This window comes from Neopelma chrysocephalum, unplaced genomic scaffold, assembly GCF_003984885.1.
Source record: "Neopelma chrysocephalum unplaced genomic scaffold, ASM398488v2 Primary Assembly neopelma1_42, whole genome shotgun sequence".
Classification (NCBI taxonomy): Eukaryota; Metazoa; Chordata; class Aves; order Passeriformes; family Pipridae; genus Neopelma; species Neopelma chrysocephalum.
This window is the reverse complement of record NW_020897700.1, coordinates 8971411-8979272: the sequence shown is the minus strand read 5'-3', so window position 1 is coordinate 8979272 and position 7862 is coordinate 8971411.

The following is a 7862-nucleotide window of genomic DNA, read 5'->3' as shown; positions in this document are numbered from 1 at the left end:
ACTGAGTAGGAGCAATGAAGTTTATATACAATTTTAACTGTAAATTTTAACTTTCTGTATTAATGGAGTAAATTGTACTGTTAGATTATTAAAACATTAACAGGACCAATGCTACATTCTTACCTTCTCTTTTAAGGCATGATACCTTTAGCCCATAACAGAATTTGAAAGTAACATGAATCCAGCCTCAGGCTAGGGTTTGTCTCAATGGCTAGGGTTAAGGTTTGAAAAGCTAGAAAGCTTACAGGGGGTGATGAGACTGATGATAGAAAAGGGACTCCAAGGAAATGCAGGACATGTGTCCAGGAGATTCCCAGGGAGAACAGTATACAAGGTGCCTTAAGCATGCTAGGAGGCGTCACTCTAAGCTTAATGTTAGCCTTTGACAAAGTTCAGAAAAGGTGGTTGAAAAGAGTGTGCTTCCTAATTAAATGTGGAAGAAACAGTCTGGAAAAGCAAAAAGGAAAAGACTTATCATGAGTTGTGATATATGTATATATCTCAAAATCTGTGGCTGCTATATTGCTCTTTCTAGATTTGTAGAATCATAGAATCATTTAGGTTGGAAAAGACCTTTGAGATCATAAACCTAGCTCTGCCAAGTCCACCACTTGAACCTGGTGCGTTTGAACCTGAGCTCTGGCTAGGCGACAATTAAGGTTTGTTTCAATACAATCCTGATAGGGATGGTGGGACTGAGGGTAAGAACTGGAACTCCATGGGAGTAGAGGGCAGGCCTTAGGGACAACATTAGGCTAGGGGACCCTGAATCTATCTAAACAATGACAGCTTAAAAACAGAGGCTTCCTGCATGGATAAGTAGTTGGTTAAAAGATAGAAAAGAGAGCATCAGAGTAAATAGTAATTTTTCATTGTGGAGGAGATCACTAGTGGAGATTTGCAGTGGTCTGCCTGAGATGTTTTCCAGTATATTACTTTAAAATGGGAGCCAATAAGGAGATGTCAGCGTGTGTTGACAATGTCATAAAATTAATGGTTAGTGGGACAAAGGTTTGTTGTGAAGAACTGCTGCAGTCTCAGAGACCAGTGAAGTCCCTAAACATACAATACAAGTTGTCTCTCCTCTTTGAAGGGAGTGAAAGAGAATATGCCATGAAGGATACCTGCTGGTCCAAGATTATGTAGAGGGAGATGTCAGCTATCATTTCACTATTTGGCTCCCAGTTACAACTCTGGTGTGGTTCAGAGGGCTTAGGGCTTGCATGGTCTGCAAGGTCAGTTGTCACAATGGACAGTCCCCAGGGGCCAGAAACCCTCAAGAAACAATGTTAGGACACATCAGTCAGTGCGGCAAAAGCATTAAGTCACATGAATGGTGGAGAACCAGTCCTCTGAGGTAGTCCGAGGCTGACTACCAACTTGGGAAGGTGGCTGTAGTGATCAAGTTTATGGGACCATGCTTTGCATGTGGAACACAACTATCTTCTCTCTGCATGGAGAGTCACAAACCCAGGCTTTGTTCTGATTCCATGAAGCAAACAGAGAAGATGCTCACATTTTCCTGTTTGTTTTTGTCATTATTTAAAATCCATATCAATTAATAAAGCACAAAGAAATATGAAGTATGCAAGGAAAAAAAAATCCTGTTGCTAACAAAAGTCTATATTGCCCTTAATTGCCCCAAAATTTTTAGAGAAGTAAAAAAATAGGATGTGATTAAAGTCTCAAATCAGACTTCTTTTCACCATGAATCCCTGTTGAATTCATAGGGGTTTTGGTGGTAAGACTTTTTAAAGGATTTCCAGTTTTAAATATATAACAGCCTAATATGTTGGATCAGTAATTCTTCTTCCATCAAATTTAATGGGTACTTTTAGATTTCATATGTTTGTAACATTTTTGCAGATTCATATTTCCTTTGTTGTCTTCACATTGCTACAGAGTCGCACCCCAGGGTACTTTATGAAACTGTTACTGATGTAAAAACTTGACTGGCAGATTTTTGTGCATAAAATATATGTTTCATGACATTTTAAAGTATTTCTTCATGAAATATACTTTGTTATTAGGCTGTAGTTCATTTCTGTTATGTGAAAACATATTTTTGCATTTGATACAGTACCAAATACACTGCTTTATGCACTGTCAGTAAAATGTTAAATATTGCTTATGGCATTATGACAGGTATCTAAAAATAAAAGAGGAACATTTCTATTTTGGTAAACTGCCCAGATCTTCTATGCAAATAGAATTTTTAATGTTTCAGTGTGAAGATTACCAAAATGGAACTCACATATAAAAAACTAGCTTTATTTCTTTGAGGAAATGACAATAAAAGCAGACAAAAGTAAAGAAGCATATATTATTCACTTGGATTCCAAGGAAGTTTTTAATCCAGTACCAAATACACTATTAATGATTACAGTAAGAAGGTAAGGAAGTAATACTCAACTGGACAACAAGCTGGCTGGAATGACCACAAATGTGAAAGGAAGATGACAAATGCAGAAAGCTTAGCATTAGACTCTCATTTTTACCATATTAATGGACAACTGACAGAGCTTCAAGGTGTGCAATTTGATGTGTGAGGAATACAGGTAAAAGCTGACCATGAACAGAAAGAAGGAAAATATAGTTCAAATTGAATGGGAAAAAAAAGAGTGGATATGTGTATGCCATAAAGGTGAAGATATAGAATGTATAAAAGTAAGCATAAGGAAGTTAAAAAAAATAACAGGGATTACGCTCTAAATTATGGGCTGTACTGAGCATGTTAAAGACCTAGCAGTGTTCAATACAAAGTTTAAAACATCAGGTAATTAGATAAATGATTACATTAAATTATGTTCAAACTATTTGGTAAAAACATTAAATACCATTAGCCATTCAATATCTGGCAGCAGCTAGAAAGGACAAAAATGATGTGCAGAAGTTGGAGAATGCTAAATCTAGACTCATAATACAACAGAGCGTGGAAAGAATTGAAAACTAGAATATTAGTTTGAATTTGTCTTAGGAAGACAAAGATTAACACTTCTTTCCATCAGTCTACTTGTTTGTCTGTCTGTGCAGTGAACTGATAATTATGCCAGCGGCTACAGAATCATAGAATCAACTAGGTTGGAAAAGACCTCTGAGATCATCGAGTCCAACCTATGACTAAACACACCCTGTCAACTAGACCATGGCACTAAGTGCCACATCCAGTCTCTTCTTGAAGACCTTCACGGACAGTGACTCCACCACCTCCCTGGGCAGCCCATTCCAATGCCCAATCACTCTTTCTGTGAAGAACTTCTTCCTAATGTCCAACCTAAACCTCCTCTGGCACAGCTTAAGACTGTGACCTCTTGCCCTATTGCTGGTTGCCTGGGAAAAGAGACCAACCCCCACCTAGCTACAACCTCCTTTCAGGGAGTTGTAGAGAGTGATGAGGTCTCCCCTGAGCCTTCTCTCCCCCAGGCTAAACAACCCCAGCTCCCTCAGCCTTTCCTCATAGAACTTGTGCTCCAGAACCTTCACCAGCCTCATTGCCCTTCTTTGGACCTGCTCCAGCACCTCAATATCCTTCTTGAACTGAGGGGCCCAGAACTGGACACAGTACTCCAGGTGTGGCCTCACCAGTGCTGAGTACAGGGGAAGAATCACTTCCCTGGTCCTGCTAGCCACACTATTTCTAATACAAGCAAGGATACCATTGACCTTCTTGGCCAGCTGAGCACACTCTGGCTCATGTTAAGTTGTCAATCCAAACTCTCAGGTCCCTTTCTGCCTGGCTGCTCTCCAGCCACTCTGTCCTTAGCCTGTAGCACTGCAGAGGGTTGTTGTGGCCAAAGTGCAGGACCCGGCACTTGGCCTTGTTGAACCTCATACTGTTGGATTTAGCCCATCTATCCAGCCTGCCCTCCTACCCTCCAGGACATCAACTCTCCCCCCTCCACAGCTTGGTGTCATCTGCAAATATGCTAATGGTAGATTTGATCCCCTCATCCAGATCATTAATAAAGGTGTTAAACGGGACTGGGCCCAACACTGATCCCTGGGAGACACCACAAGTGACCAGCTACCAAGTGGATGCAGCACCATTCACACCACTCTGGAACATTAGTGACTGACAGAAAATGAATTTTTTTCTGTCTCTGAGAATCTTCCACTTATTGTCAGAAAACCCGAAGGAGGAATACAGGTAGAGGACAGACAGAAGACTGCTATAATACTTCTGAGAATAAAGAGGGATTTAGCACATGTGTATATATTATGCACTAAGTGATGTTTTTCATTGCTCTACTCTCTAACTAATGCAGTATATGCAAGCTCATAACTACTGTATATATCCTTGCACTTCGAGTATTGCAGTGTGAGTTCTCCTCTCCCCTTGAAGGTGCATACTCAAGAACTGGAAGTGACTGGAAGCAGTGCTATTGTTACCAAATCCTTGGTTTACATAAGTCACATGAAGGCTGCCTTTTTCAGTTAGACAAGGAGAACAAGTTAGGCAAGATGGCCATAAACTAAAACACAAGAAGTTCCACCTCAGCATGAAGAGGAATGTCATTACACTGAGGGTGGCAGAGCACTGGAACAGGCTGCCCAAGGAAGTTGTGGAATCTCCCTCTCTGGAGACATTCAAAACCCACCTGAACACATTCCGGTATAACCAGCTCTAGGTGACCCTGTCTTGGCAGGAAGGTTGGGCTAGATGATCTCCAGAGGTCCCTTCCAACCCTAACGATTCTCTGATTCTGTGAAGATTAAGGCAACAGCAAGTGTAAGCTACACTTCGAATATGACCGTACTCATTAGCATTAAGATAGCTTATTCTTTTGTCAACAACAGCTCACAAATGAACACTTAGCTGAAACTGAAGCAAATAAATAAGTGATGGTACTTGAAGAGCTCATAGAAAATAGAAGAGCTCTGAAAATAGAAAGCAGTAAGTGGCTAACTCAGTCCTTAATTCTGGACTGTTTGTGGATTCTTACATCTTTGCATTTAAGACTAATGTATCAATGGAGGGGCATGAACATAAAGCATACAGGCCAATGTGGTCAGCCATATGTTCAATTTATTATTTAATTAAGTCAACTTTTATACAGTTTAGTTTGTTTTGGGCACATGCTTACAACAAGGTGATTGGATAGCTCAGTCTGTACACGCGTCTCATGTCTCCAGTTCATTGGACCTGATGTTCTATCCACGCGGCCTGGAATCATACTTGGCATGTAGAGGCCTTCATAATTAGGGGCTTTCTGAAATCTGCAGGTGTACCTTTATCTGTACTTTCTCAAGACTTTCTTGCTATAAACATACTATGTTCTCAAACCTTATAATTAGACACACAGCTAACAAGTATAAATATTACATATTTTCACACAGTCTATAAGTATAAACATTACAGCTTACAACTTCTAAAGTCATGCCAAGCAAGGCCTACAGAAATGCAATAGAAATTATTCACACAATTTGAATCCTGCAACACTAATGCTTGCTCTCAGGCAGTTGTTTTTGTTGAACTGCATTAGATAATGATCTTGTTTTGTTATTCTTACTTCAGTTACCTAAATTATAGCAAGGCAGAGTAAAACCTGCAGCTCTCCAGGTGCTCTAGCCTACTTCTCATCTTCTGAAAATCAGAGTCAATTCTGGACACATAAAATTCTTTCTGCACTCTTCATATTTATTTTTCATTGATTTGAAGTCCGAAGATCTGAGATCTCAGTATTTTGCAACCTCAAGCCAAGGTAACTGAAATCTAGAGGGTGAAGAATGTGATTTTGGCAGAGTTGTTTCACTGCCAGCCTAGGTCAGAATAACATGACCTGTATGACAGACAAAATTCTGGAGGGACTGAGGGTAGGGAGAAGAAGAATATTTTTTCTTCTTCTCAATTCTTACAGAAAGCAAAGACAATCCCACAGGGTCACTACCTTCCATTTCATGTGCAAGACCAGCTAAACCATGAAACAGACCCCCCCTCGATGAAGCAAAACAAAATTACATATATGTTTCCCCAGTGTTTTTAGGGCAGAGGTTAAATGAGGATAGTCATTTTATCTCATTATTTGAAGGAATTCTAATACTAAGATACTAAGTGTGGTATAAGAAAATGAATAGAATAGATAGGTCTTTTTTTTTCCCCAGTGAGTTCTAACCTTCACTACGTAGAACAATACAGCTGTCTTCCTACTGATGTCAGATGCCTATGGAGAAAATAAGACTGAAAGCAGTGATGGTGAGGAATCCTTCCTGAGAGGTTTTTGTGCTGGAGATCACGGTACTGAGAAGAAAATAAATTTTCTCCTTGTCCCATCTGAATCCTTCTCACAGCAAGGGGATGAACTAATCTCTGCCATGCTGACCAGTTCAGTGTTGGTCTTTGTAGTTCCTCTATATTATTAAACATTTCTAAGTCAGTACAGAGATCGTTCATGGTTTTCCTTTATAATTCTCTTGAATTAGCCTGTGGCTGGTTTTGCTTAATTCTTAATGTATCTTAGATATTTTCACCATCTTACTGGGTGATGGTAATATAAAGGTGCTGTCAAACTCTCTGATGAATCTTAGATCCATACTTCATATCTAATATATTTTGTAAAGAATTTTTCCTCAAAGACATTCAGATATTCACCTTTGGTAGATTTCCAGATTTTGTATCCACACATTAAGATGCAAATTATCCCTACTCTCCCTCCTCAAAGCAATCTCCTAATGCTTCTTTTCATAATATTGTCAGCTTCTAACTTTTGAATGCTCAGTTTTGCAATACTAATAAACATTTTTGGTAGAATATGCAAAATAGAGCAATCTGCTGTTAGCATGTCTGGCATCAGTGGTATTATTCCTACTCGTGGTGAGTACAATGATGAATACAAATAGACCCAATGCATTTGAGAATAGTTTCTTGGGATCCTGTTCTGGACAATTTTCCATTTGTTTCTTTTATGGAGCTTTCAAGACATCCAGAAATTTTCTATAAGTCTTTCTAATAGGTTGGAAGAAATATAGTAATATATTTAATAGGCATGTCGTGAATGAAACTATGAAAATGAAATGAGGATAGAAGCAGAAATGGAAGCAATCTTACTACTGTACTTGAAATAAAGGACTTACTGTGAGTTGCTTGCTTTATATTATTATATTGAAAAGAATTATTATATTAAATGTACTTATTGGTAGCTCATTTATAACTAAATGGTCATCAGCTATGGTCTATATGGTGGTCTTACATTATTTATTAGCTCCTGTATCACATCATCTAAATAGAAGTGGTAATCAATAAATCATCAATACCTCACTTCTTCTTTATTCTGTGAGAACTAAATTATGCAGCTTTCTAGTATATATATGTGCATATATATCTATATAGCTGTATATATATATGTGTGTGTGTGTGTATATATATATAAAAATGTATATAATGCCCAGACTCTCCAAACCCATCAGAAATAAACTTATTTCTAATCAATAGAGATGCACCTATCATAATAGGATAATAGTTAAACAGCATAGGATAAAATGGCAGGAGTTTTTTATGCATTCCAACTTTGCAGCCTTACATCTTTGAATATGAACAGAACTAGGTTCAATGTTTAGACAATGTTTTTATTTTATTGTGAATTGTGCTCATGTGACATGAGAATAGAGAATACTCAAGATCTCAAACTCGTTGAGGAGAGGAGGGGAGGAGAGCGGAAAAGAGGGGAGGAGAGGGAAGGAGAGGAGAAGATTTTAAGTGATTAATAAGGAATGGTAAAACTTAATAAAAACAGATAATTTTTTTCAGTAAAATGCTTCCTTCAGGAAAGCAAGTTGGTTAATGATGCAACAGTAAATGCTGAAGACACAGCTTGGTATACTTGCTGTAATGGAAGTCATGTTAGGCTTGTAGTAGGCCTTCGGCT